The sequence below is a fragment of the Carcharodon carcharias genome, chromosome 6 (genome assembly GCF_017639515.1).
Source record: "Carcharodon carcharias isolate sCarCar2 chromosome 6, sCarCar2.pri, whole genome shotgun sequence".
Classification (NCBI taxonomy): Eukaryota; Metazoa; Chordata; class Chondrichthyes; order Lamniformes; family Lamnidae; genus Carcharodon; species Carcharodon carcharias.
In genome coordinates, this window is record NC_054472.1 from 27,140,476 (window position 1) to 27,152,870 (window position 12,395).

The 12,395-nt window shown below is 51.8% G+C and overlaps 1 protein-coding gene across 1 annotated transcript in view; it reads left to right on the plus strand.

Moving 5' to 3' along the window:
* Nucleotides 1–12,395, plus strand: part of dok6 (docking protein 6) — a 425,625-nt gene that overhangs the window by 358,910 nt on the left and 54,320 nt on the right. The window lies entirely within an intron of this gene.

The following is a 12,395-nucleotide window of genomic DNA, read 5'->3' on the forward strand; positions in this document are numbered from 1 at the left end:
CAGTTGGGCAGGTGTCATTATGAGTGTGTCATCGCCCCCCCCCCCGCACCAATCTGATTTTTATCTATTATAGTGAGCCCAAGTCATTCTTTAAGCACATGTGTAAAAGAATTGAAACAATGATTGATACATATATTGGGATAAGGTTTCACTGCATGGAAGGTAATCTATCGGAGCAGGTGACCTACCTGTTAGGGAACCCATCCAAATTTCATTGTGTTCGCTTCAGTGCAATAAATACTGAGTGGGTTCTGTCATGGGCAGCTGATCACTTCACCAGATTATCAGTTTATGATCAAATATACTGTGTTTTCTTTATCTTGGGTATCTCAGAGTTTTTACTTTAACATGTCAGATTTGTAATTATAATACTGGTTGAGATTTTCCAGCACTTTACTGTGAACTATGCTTGTCGTGAATATGTGCAGTCCAAAGGGCATGTCGGGTCCAATTACAGTCCACAGGAAATTTCATTGGTCTTCTTTGTAAAGTTTAGAGTTTTAAGGGTGTCATCGATGAAGACCAAATTAAAATGACTTTTATGTACAACTATGGAGGTGAATTTCCGCATGGGTTTTCCCGGTCACCTGCCCTAACTTTGGGCCACGGAAACCCTAGGAAAACGACATGATCAGCATTTACGTCGTTTCTCTGGACTTCCATAGTGGCCAACCGGGATAACCCTTGCCTGAATTCAACCCCCCCACAGGAGCTGAAATATTAGAACCATAGTAATGAAACTGGAGTGGAAATGACACAATTGTACATTGTGTGTGTGTTTATAATTACCCATATCGCTGTGAGCAACATACAAGCACACAAACACTGTAACCTGATCCATTAGTAATAACCAATACAAAAACAAAAACAGAATTACCTGGAAAAACTCAGCAGGTCTGGCAGCATCGGCGGAGAAGAAAAGAGTTGACGTTTCGAGTCCTCATGACCCTTCGACAGAACTTGAGTTCGAGTCCAAGAAAGAGTTGAAATATAAGCTGGTTTAAGGTGTGTGTTTGGGGGGCGGAGAGAGAGAGAGAGAGAGAGGTGGAGGAGGGGCGGTGTGGTTGTAGGGACAAACAAGCAGTGATAGAAGCAGATCATCAAAAGATGTCAACAACAATAGTACAAAAGAACACATAGGTGTTAAAGTTAAAGTTGGTGATATTATCTAAACGAATGTGCTAATTAAGAATGGATGGTAGGGCACTCAAGGTATAACTCTAGTAGGGGTGTTTTTTTTTTTAAATAATGGAAATAGGTGGGAAAAGGAAAATCTTTATAATTTATTGGAAAAAAAAAAGGAAGGGGGAAACAGAAAGGGGGTGGGGATGGGGGAGGGAGCTCACAACCTAAAGTTGTTGAATTCAATATTCAGTCCGGAAGGCTGTAAAGTCCCTAGTCGGAAGATGAGGTGTTGTTCCTCCAGTTTGCGTTGGGCTTCACTGGAACAATGCAGCAAGCCAAGGACAGACATGTGGGCAAGAGAGCAGGGTGGAGTGTTAAAATGGCAAGCGACAGGGAGGTTTGGGTCATTCTTGCGGACAGACCGCAGGTGTTCTGCAAAGCGGTCGCCCAGTTTACGTTTGGTCTCTCCAATGTAGAGGAGACCACATTGGGAACAACCAATGTTTGATGACTGCTTTCAGCACTCCAGCCACAGGTCAGATCTCTCTCCTGGAGCATTGGCCCAAATAATAAAATAAAATAGGAAGTCATTCATTAGAAATGAAACCGTATTTTTTAAAAAAATAGACTGTGCTGTAAAACATTTTTCCCTTTTAAAAATCGATTCCATCATACATATACATTGTCAATTTTGTAAATGAAAGATTTCTCTAATGACTTAAGTAGGCATAAAACATTCCTAATGGATTTAGTGAGGACACCAGAAGTGAACATCAATTAATCAGCAGGATCCAGTATTAACACTATGAAGTAAAACATGAGTTCATAAACTAGGACAAGATGTTAACATTGAACATGTTAACAGGCCTGTATTCTTAATAACCTATTGGAAATAACTGGTACTCTGAGGTGTTAATTTAATGTTTGATTTGTCTCGGAGCTTAATCCTTTTTTAATTTTTACTTTCCCTATAGGCAAATTGAATCGATATATATGTTCAAATTCACATCAAATTTCTTTCTCTACGTTGCAGGAATCAATTTACATCTATTCTTGTCACCATTTAAAATTTGTAGCTGTTTTAAGTTCATTCGGATAAATAATCCACAACTGGGGTTAATTCAATAAAAGTTAAATGTAAAATTTGGCCTGTATTTCTAAAGAGGAAGTAAAATAAGCAGAAGAATAACTCAGCATCATAAATCGAGAGATTAGCAAACTTGTGTTTTGAATCACTTGAACAAAGGATATTTTTAAAGTTTAGTTATAGTTCTTTTTCCAATTGGAAAACAGTTCCTTTGGGCAGGACTGGAAAATTCCAGCCTTATGTTACAGAAGGTAACAAGGTTGTGCTGTGGGTTTCTTCATTTTATTTTCATGCTGACATTTTCACTTAGGACCGGATTTTCATGGAGTTAGGAAGACTCCACAAACCTTAAAAAATATCAGGCGGGACCTGGATGCAGAAGTCCCACATTTCCAACAGATCCAACTTTTGCCATCAGGGGAAGGGGGCGGGACATGGCTCACAGAGGTGGGAAACCTGAACTCAGCAGGGCCAGTTGAACTTTGTGCTGAGTTAAAACAGATCCCATTTTCCTTGCTCCAAGGACTTGAACTCACAGTGTGGGAGCTACGATTGAAGGAGGAGACGTAAACGCTCTTGAGTGTTTAAGGCTTGTTTAAGTTTCATGATATGAAGTTTTTAAAATCCCCTGCTCTTGAAACGTGAAAAAAACAGGCTTGTGGTATCAGTGAGTTTTAAAAATAATCTTCTGCTGGTTGACTTCACTGACAGGCCATCTGGTGTAGATTAGAAAAAAAATTACCGAACAGTTTCTAAAACTGGGACAGAGTTCTTTAAGACTTCTAACCAGCCCTGTGTTACCTATAATCTGCTTTTGAAGTCGGCAGACCCAACTGTATCCTACCTCCGCCTCACCAGGGTGAAAATTGGGTCTAATGAGGCACTTTTACTAATGTGGGTCTGCCAAGTTGGGAATCTTCCCCACTCAAGCTACCCGCCCCCATTAGTAGTGAAAATCCGGCCTTTATGCTGGCAAATGGAAGAAAATTTACACCATGGTGGCAGAGGCTGCACCCATCTGAGTCCTCCTAAGTCTCTTAAAGGTTATGCTAATTTGGGTTTTGTTGCATTTTTTTGGTTCATTTTACACTTCATTTTTGGACTATATTAGGTTTTTGTTTCTTCATCTCAAAGCAATGAAGGGGTTCTAAACCTGAAGATTTGTAAGAGCCAACTGCTAGTTTTGGCGTTTCTTAGTGAATGTCCTTGCCCTTATGCAACTAGAAAATGAAGAGGCGGTCTTTGCCCCAAATGCCCTTATTCAAAGCTTAGCCAGTTACTTGGGCATGTCCGAGGAGATATGCCTTGCATCGAAATTTTGCCAAGGAAATCTTTCTCCAGGTCAGAATTGTGCTCTTGAATTATGTGCCATCTCGTTGTACAAACAGCTTTTGTTAGCTTAAGGAGCACATGCACAGTGTCAGACCTGTGCCTCACCGGAAGACCAAACTTGGATGGCATTAATGATCCTGCACTTCATTGTTTTACAATGATTTGAGTTGTGCTAGCTTCAAAAGAGATGGGCATTACAAGGGTTTCAGTTATGTGCAGCACCTAGAATGTTTGCCGTGCTATGGGATACAGTAAAGCAGCTATAACCAATCACCCTCTTTGCCATACGTTTCATTTATGAAGTTGGAATGTAAGAGCACTCACATAAATATTCATACAGAAGGTAGGGCAGGAGCAGAAATCATACCCAAGCCCAATCATGTTCTTACCTGACATGAACATGTTCACAGAAAAGTAGACAGGAGCGACCCAGGGACACTGAGGCGAATTGTAGCGCTGCTATTTGCCACCTCAGCTGAGACCAGTCAGCTCAGCATTGAATAGAGATTAAAGCAGGCACTTATGCTTGGCTGAGCTGCACAATTGGACAGTCCAGTTATCTATTGTTATGATTGAGCAGTAAATTTGCAGCAGGTTGACAAACAGTTCTTTGTGACATGGAGTCTTGGGCCATCTTGGGTAGTGTAGAAAGCATTGAGCCTGGGTAACCCTTCCATCCAGGTTTGATACTCTATCATCCTCTAAAGAGTGTGCTGTAGACTATCAAACAGAACAATTGTTTCTAATTCACCTCATGCAGCCAAGGAACAGGGGGTTGTTGACCCATTGGTTGATGTCTCCACATCACCTCTCCTTTCACTTAAGTGTCTTTTCTCCATTTTTCTTCCTTCAGCTTTGTAAACACCTGCTAAAGGATTGTGATGCATTTTGGAATGCAGATGTTGAGGAGGCAGTGGCATAGTGGTATTGTCACTTGAGTTGTAATCCAAAGACCCAGGGTAATGCTCTGTAAAGCCAAGTTCGAAACCCAGCACGGCAAATGGTGCAATTTGAATCCAATAAATATCTGAAATTAAAAGTTTAATGATGGCCATGAAGCCATTGTCAATTGTCATAAAAACCCATCTGGTTCACGAATGCCCTTTAGGGGAAGGGAATCTGCTCTTCTTACTGGGTCTGGCCTACATGTAACTCCAGATTCACAGCAATGTGGTTGACTCTTAACTACCCTCAGAAATGGCCCAGAATCAGTTGTATCAAACTGTTAAAAGCAAATCAGTAAGGAATGAAACCAGCCGGACCAGTTAGCATCCACCTAGGCACCAGTCACGACAACAGCAAATTCAGCCCTGTCGAACATGCAAAGTCCTTCTTACTAACATCTGGGGGCTTGTGCCAAAATTGGGAGAGCTGCCTCACAGACAAGTCAAGCAACAGCCTGACATAGTCATCCTCACAGAATCATGTCTTACAGATAATGTCCCAGATACCACCATCACCAGCCTTGGATATATACATGGGTATTTCCTGTCCCAGGGCACACCATCTAGGAGGAGGCTCGACGTAGAGGTATCGCTGCAGGGTCTGAAGGCGGAAAGTCGCCACCTGTGTGCGTAGGCACACTAGTGCCAGGCCCAGGAGCAGGTTCACGAGCTCGTCCTCCTCCTTCCCGACCCCCTTCCGCACCGGGTGCCCATAGATCAGGAGCGTGGGGCTGAAGTGCAAACAAACATCAATAAAAGGTTTTTCAAATAACTAAAAAGGGAGTGCAGCCTACAACACCCTATGTATACATGGTCCACGGACTCCACAAGACCGCAAAAACGGCAGGTGTCCTGAGAGTCCGTGAACCTATGCATCCTCTTATTATAGGGGACTGCTGCATGCAACACCCTCCAACCCAGGTCCCCGATAGAAAGGGGGAGGATACCTCCGTAGAGAGCCTCCCATCGGGGGCCTCCGCTGCCGGACGGCAACAAGGCACGCCAGGGCATGTCCGGGCGGCGGACAAGGGCGAGAAAATGGAAGGTGTGCAGCAGCAGTCCGTACAGAAAGCTCCTCTTTGCCGTGCCAAAAGGCACGGAGGGCTTGCCCCCGAGGCGGCTCATATTGCAGGGCACCAGCACCCAAGAGAGGGTTCGGGGCTTGGGGCCAATGTGGAATTCTGTTCGAACAGGGGAACATTCAAACGGAAGACCACCGCGCACCTGGGCCACCTCAAGACCCAAAATAACATCGAGTCCGAGCACGACCGTTGTCAGGTCTTGGATGGCATCGGCTGCAACCTGGACACTCACAGACGCGCGATGCGCCAACTCCTGCGGGAGAATCCAGCCCAGTCCTCCGCCACCCAGCACATCGCCGATCCTGGTCACCCCTGCGGCCACAGCCCTCCTCTCTGCCAACCACTGAAAGGGACGGAGGGGCAGATTCCTGAGCAGCGGCTCTCTGACGATAGCTGCTACTCCTGACGGGGGAGAGCTGCGTTGCGAGGCGACCACTTTCCAGACTTTGATCAGGTCCTGGTAAAAGACGGCAACACCTGCAAGGAGCCACCGAGGCCCCTCTGTTCTATAAACAGGAGCTGCATGTCATAATTCAGGCCGTGCACCTGACGGAAGAAATACGTCATCAGGGCACACCATCTAGGAGGAGGCTCGACGTAGAGGTATCGCTGCAGGGTCTGAAGGCGGAAAGTCGCCACCTGTGTGCGTAGGCACACTAGCGCCTGACCACCCTCCCTAAGCGGGAGACTCAGAACCTCAGCAGCGACCCAGTGCAATCTTTTGTCCCAGAAGAAGTCGACTAACAATTTCTGGATTCTCGTGACAAAGTCCGGGGGAGGGGTCAAAGTGACCAGTCGATACCACAACATGGCGGCGATCAGCTGGTTTATGACCAGAACTCAACCCCGGTAAGATAGCACTCGGAGCAGTCCTGTCCAGCGCCGCAGACGAGCGGTGACTTTTGTCTCCAGTTCCTGCCAGTTCACCGGCCAGGATTCCTCAGCGGGGCAGAGATGGACCCCCAGGTAGAGGAGGCTGGTCCTGCTCCAGGTGAAAGGCCTGAGCTTCTCGGGTAGGGGATCCATTTGCCACTGACCGACCAGGAGTCCAGAACATTTCTCCCAGTTGATCCTGGCAGAAGAAGCGGCAGAGTAGACCTCCTGGCACTCGCGCATCCTTCGCAGGTCAGCCAAGTCACTAAACATAAGGAGCACGTCATCGGCGTAAGCCGAAAGGACCACCCCGATGCCCGGCCCGCGCAGAACCAATCCTGACAACGTCCTCCGCAAGAGGCGCAGGAAAGGCTCCACGCAAATAGAATACAACTGGCCAGACAGGGGGCAGCCCTGACGTACCCCTCTCCCAAAGCGAAGGGGCGCCGTCAGGGACCCGTTAACCTTCACTAGACACTCCGCGGCAGTGTACAGAAGTCAGATCCGGGCGTCCCGAACCCGAACGCTAGCAGAGTTCCGAGTAAGTATCCGTGATCCACCCTGTCGAACGCCTTCTCCTGATCGAGAGACAGGAAGGCGCTCGACAGACGAGCCCTCTGGGAATGGTGGATGATGTCCCGGAACAGATGGATGTTATCATAAATGGTTCGGTCCGGGACGGTGTAGGACTGGTCAGGGTGGATCATGTGGTCCAGCACGGTGCTGAGCCGAGAAGACATGGCTCGGGCGAAGATTTTGTAGTCCACGCTGAGGAGGGAGACCGGGCACCAGTTTTTCAGAAGGCGGAGATCCCCCTTCTTCAGCAGCAGGGCAATCACGGCCCTGCGCCACGAAAGGGGCATCTCCCCGGTAGCAATGCTCTCCCCCAGGACCCCCGCGAAGTCGCTCCCCAGGACGTCCCAGAACGCCCTGAAGAACTCCACGGTCAGCCCGTCTAGTCCCGGGGTTTTGCCCCTAGAAAGACCGTCGAGTGCGCCGGTCAGCTCCCCCAGACTTATAGGGGAGTCGAGCTTTCCGGCGGACCCCGGGCTGACCTGCGGCAGGTCCTCCCACAAAACTCTGCAAGCTTCCTCACTGGACGGATCCGGAGAGAACAGGGCAGTGTAGTAATCTCGGGCGATGGCCCTGATGCCCTCTGGATCCGAGACAAGGGATCCGTCGTCGGCCAGCAGCGTAAAGAGCTGCTTACGGACCCCGTGCCTTTTTTCCAGCGAGTAGAAGAAGGGGGAGCCGCAGTCCATCTCCTTAAGGAAACAGATCCGCGACCTCACGAACGCGCCCCGAGACCCGACCAGTTGCAGGTCCCGCAGCGCGCCCTTCTTCTCATCGTACACCAACCGCAGGGCTGGGTCCGCGTCGGGCTGACGGAGACGTGCCTCCAGGTCGAGCACCTCCTTCTCCAACTCCTCGACCCTGGATTTGTGCCTCTTTGTCGACCCCTTCGCGTACTCTTGACAGAAAACTCAGACGTGAGTCTTGCCCACGTCCCACCATAGCCTCAAGGAGGGGAAGCCTCCCCGCTTCCTTCTCCAGCCGGCCCAGAAGCGACGGAACGAGTCCAGGAACCGCTGGTCTTCCAACAACAGGTTATTAAAATGCCAGTACGCGGACCCCGTCCGAGCGCAGAACGAAGTGAGCTCCGCCCACACCAGACGGTGGTCCGTGCACGGAACCTGCTGTATAGAAGCAGCCGGAACGCAGGACACATACGCCTTTGAAACGTAAAGGCGGTCAAGTCTGGACGCTCCAACTCCAGGTGACACAAAGGTGAACAAGCTCGAGTCAGGATGGAGATTTCGCCAGACATCCACCAAGTCGAAGGACCTGACCAGGTCACGCAACTTACTCACACCTCGCGTGCAGTGCTGGGTACCGTGACGGTCCCGGACCCCGAGGGTGCAATTAAAATCCCCCCCGAGGACGATGCACTCGCCAGCGTCGTTGGAGCCGAGATGAGTGGACACTTCTTCAAAGAAGCTCGCTTGCTGCTGTGTGCCCAGGGGAGCGTACACATTCACAAAGTGAAGCACCGCTCCCCCCCAGATGCACAGTCAGGTGCAGCACCCGGCCTGGCACCGGCTCCTTGAGCCCCAAGATCTCCAGCTGAAAATGCGGGGCCAACAAGATAGCCACCCCGCCCGAATTGGAGGCTAGGTGACTCATGTAGACCCCCCCCTTGGCACTCCGGGAGCCATGTGGCTTCGTCTCCTGGAACGGTATGGGTTTCTTGCAGGAAGCACAACGCATACTTCCCGTCCCTGAGGACCGAGAAGTTCTGGAACCTGTGCTGTGCGCCCCTGCTGCCGCGGATGTTGAGGCTGGCTATAGTCGTCTTCATTGTCAAAGGTACATCAAACCTTCACCGTAAGTAATTAAAAAAAGAAGAGGACTTTTTAGTCCTTCCTCTCCTTCAGGAGCCCAGCGAGAAACGTTTGGACCCTCCGCCGCGCGTTCCTATCCAACTCGGGAGACTTGAGAGCCTCGCGAGTGGACCAGAACACCAGCGGAAACGAATGCCACCGGTCCAAGGCCAACTGAACCCTGTCTCGGCGACCGCGGTGCCCCGACAAAAAGTCCCGGAGTTCCCTTGGGGGGATGAGGGGGGAGTCAGTGGAGGGCACCAGGGGATCCACCGCCTCGCTTGAGAGCGACTCTGCGTAATCCCCAACGTTCACCACCGACACCCCGTCCTCCTCCGGGTTGTCGGCTCCAGCTGCCGACCCCTCCCCCGCATTGAGTACGGGGGCTGATTCGGAGCTGCCAGCTGGCTCTATCTGTGCCTCGATCCCACCCCCAGGATCAAGGCCAGAGGAGTCCTCTCTGGTCTCCTCTAAACTTTTTGGGCCAGAGGGCAGCGGCAGTTCTGATGCCCGCTCTCCTCCCGGCACCGGGTCGGCCGGGGAGCTCAGACAAGCTCCTGACCTAAACATAGGACGCCCGGTGTCAAGGTTTGGGAGAGAGCGGGAAGGCCCTCCTTTTCGCCGCTACCCAATGACCCATTTATATTTTTGGGATTAAGGAAGCTGCAGGCCCCCGACGAGCCTGAAGGTACCTCGGAGGTATTGAGTGTACTGGAGCTGGGCACCACCTCAAGGGAGGTGCCCTCAGTGACCCCCGAGGGGCCCTGTTCAGGGGACTGCAGCAGACTGGTAGGGGGAACAGTGGTGGGGGTAGGGGTTTCGGGTTCCCCCAGAGGGCAGGGCAAGGTTTTACTCGGCGGGGACGCCACCACCTCTTCATCGGGGGAACGGACACACCCAACTTCCTCAGTTTGGGCGTCGTCCACTTCCTCCTCCAAAGGGTGACGTCTCTTCCGGGTCAGGCTGGAGGCTAGGGAGACCTCCATTTCCGAGGCCCCCTCCTCCTTGTCCAGCCCTCCTGGACACTCCACCCTCTGGGGTTTAGGATCTTGCTTCTCCGGCTCGGGGTCCCGCGTCTTATCCCCGCCGGCCCCGGGAGCACACGCGGGAACGACGCCAGGGCCAGATGTTGTTACTTCCCCCGAGCCGGTTGTTCCACGTGTTTGGGGAGTTTTAGGGGTTTCAGGGGCCGCCTCCAAATTTCGGGTCTTCCTCCGCGCCTTCTTACGGCGCGGGGGCTCTCCCCCCGCCTCACCGGCAGCCGAGATGGCAGCTGCTGCTGGGGTCACTTCCCCTTGCGGGGGGGAGATGGAGTGGTGGTGGGGGGAGGAGGGGCGGTGCCAGCCGCGGCCGCTTGGGTTGGGCTCGTGGCCTTGGAGGCGGGGCAGTTCTTTCTTACGTGCCCCGCCTCCTTACAGGCATGGCACCGCACACCCTCCGCGGTCCAGAAGACCCGATAGGCGGTCCCCTCAAAATCGATCGAAAAGGCCCCCTCCAGGCACTCCTCCTGGGCCAAGCGGACGAAAACTTGGCGCCGGAAGGAGTACATGTGGCGGAGGGCCGAGTCTTTGAGGCCGAGCGGGACTGGCGCAACCCCCGACCTGACCTCCCCCAGCTTATTAAGGTGGGGGAGGAGGAGCTCACACGGTAAGAAGGGCGGGACATTCGAAATAACAATCTTTTGGGCGGTGGCCTCAAGGGGATCCACCGCCAGAAAAGTCCCGCCCACAGTGAGCCCCTTCTGCAGGGCGAGTTGCACCACCCGCTCAGACCTCAAGAAAAACATGGCCTTTCCATACATTTTAGAGGCAGCTACTATGGCTGAGGGGCCGACAACCCCAGCCATAGCCTTTACGCAGGCCTCAATAGTCATCTCCGGGTGGGCGTAGCATTTTACCCCGAGGGCCCTGGTGAGGAGGCGGAATGGTGACAGGGCAGTGGGAGCAGCAGGAGCCGCCGAAGCAGCCACCCCCGCATAGGTCCTTTTTGAAGGCCCTGCCACCGGTGACAAAGCCGCCTCCACATTGGCCCTCGAGGGCCCGGCCACAGGAGATGTCGAAGTGGCCTTTGGGCCAGAGCCGCGCCCACCCCGGGAAGTATTGGCCATTGTATTCATTTTTTTTAAATATATTTCTAAAGTCCCTCTCTATGGAGGGGAGGGGGGGAGAGAGGTAGAAATAACCTCCCCCCTTTTTGACAGTAAGGGAGAGGGGGGAGAGGAGTAAAGAGCAGGGAGGCACAGGAGGGAAAAGAGCAGGTTCAGGCTCAGGTGGGTGTCTCTGTTTCTTGAAAAAGTTCATTGGGTGGGGGGCCTGCTGATCTTCAGGCAGGGGGAGGCGATGTCTTCGCCAGCTATTTCTGGCTACCAGGAAAGGGCTGGGTTTGGGGGGGGGGCGCGGGTGGAAAGAAGGATGATTTAAACCACACCCCTCCCTTCCTTCCCCAACCCCTTTGCAGTCTTCCTGCCTCCCCCTACAAAGCACAGTTCTCCAAAGCCCCACCCTCCTCAAAAATACAGAGTCCAGACACCCACCTACGAAGTTGTTAAAAAAGTCAGTTTCGGCCTCCTGGCCTTCCTGCCCTGTAGTCGCAAAAGAGGTTGTACTTTCACTTTCTCTCCCTCTCTCTCCTTCGGCCCCACACGGGCAGGGGCCCCACACGGGCAGGTCCAGCAGCAGCAGCAGCAACTCGGGAGCAGCAGCAACTCCAAATCACCTTCTCTACTCTGCGGGAGCAGCAGCAACACCAACACAGCTCCTTTGTCCCCACACGGGTAGGTCCAGCAGCAGCAGCAGCAAACACCCTCGAGTGCAGGAGCAGCAGCAGCAGCAGCAAACAGCCTCGAGTGCAGGAGCAGCAGCAGCAGCAGCAAACAGCCTCGAGTGCAGGAGCAGCAGCAGCAGCAGCAGCAAACACCCTCGAGTGCAGGAGCAGCAGGAGCTCTGGAGCAGCAGTAACACCAACAGCCCACACCTTCTCTCCTCAGTATCAGGGAACGAACTGAATCCACAGTTGCCTCCAAGAGATCGTTAAGAAGATGAACTCTTGATCTTGGGGTTACAAGCCCAGTACCATAACCACTTGGCTATTTAGGCCAAGCCGCTAGGTAAAAGTAGTTGCACAGCTTGGCCATGGGTGTTGATCACTTGTACATACTGTTCACTATTGTCAATAAACTCCTAAGAATATCACCCTGAGCAGGGTGATGAGCAGTGTTCTTGTCACTCAGATGTGAGACCTTTCTGCACAAGATAAAAAGGCAGGTATCTTAGTCCAGGGCCTCTTCCCTGTGCTCTTTTCGGCCTTCAGACCACAGTGATGGTCCAGCCTCACACTCCCTGGAAATATTACTGATGCCTGCACCTTGGCAGTGCTGGTCATTGCTGCCAGAATGTAGTGAGCAGGCACCACAGAGTTCTCTCATTCTGTGCGCTCTCAGCACTTTTAAGCTGGGGCTGGCCCCCATCACACCAGCATCTGTGACCAGTGATGTTGTGCACCAGCTCCTGAAGGGCTGAGGTGCTGAAGGCTGACACAGCATCAGATGCATCTAAAGTTTCAAGGCTGCGTC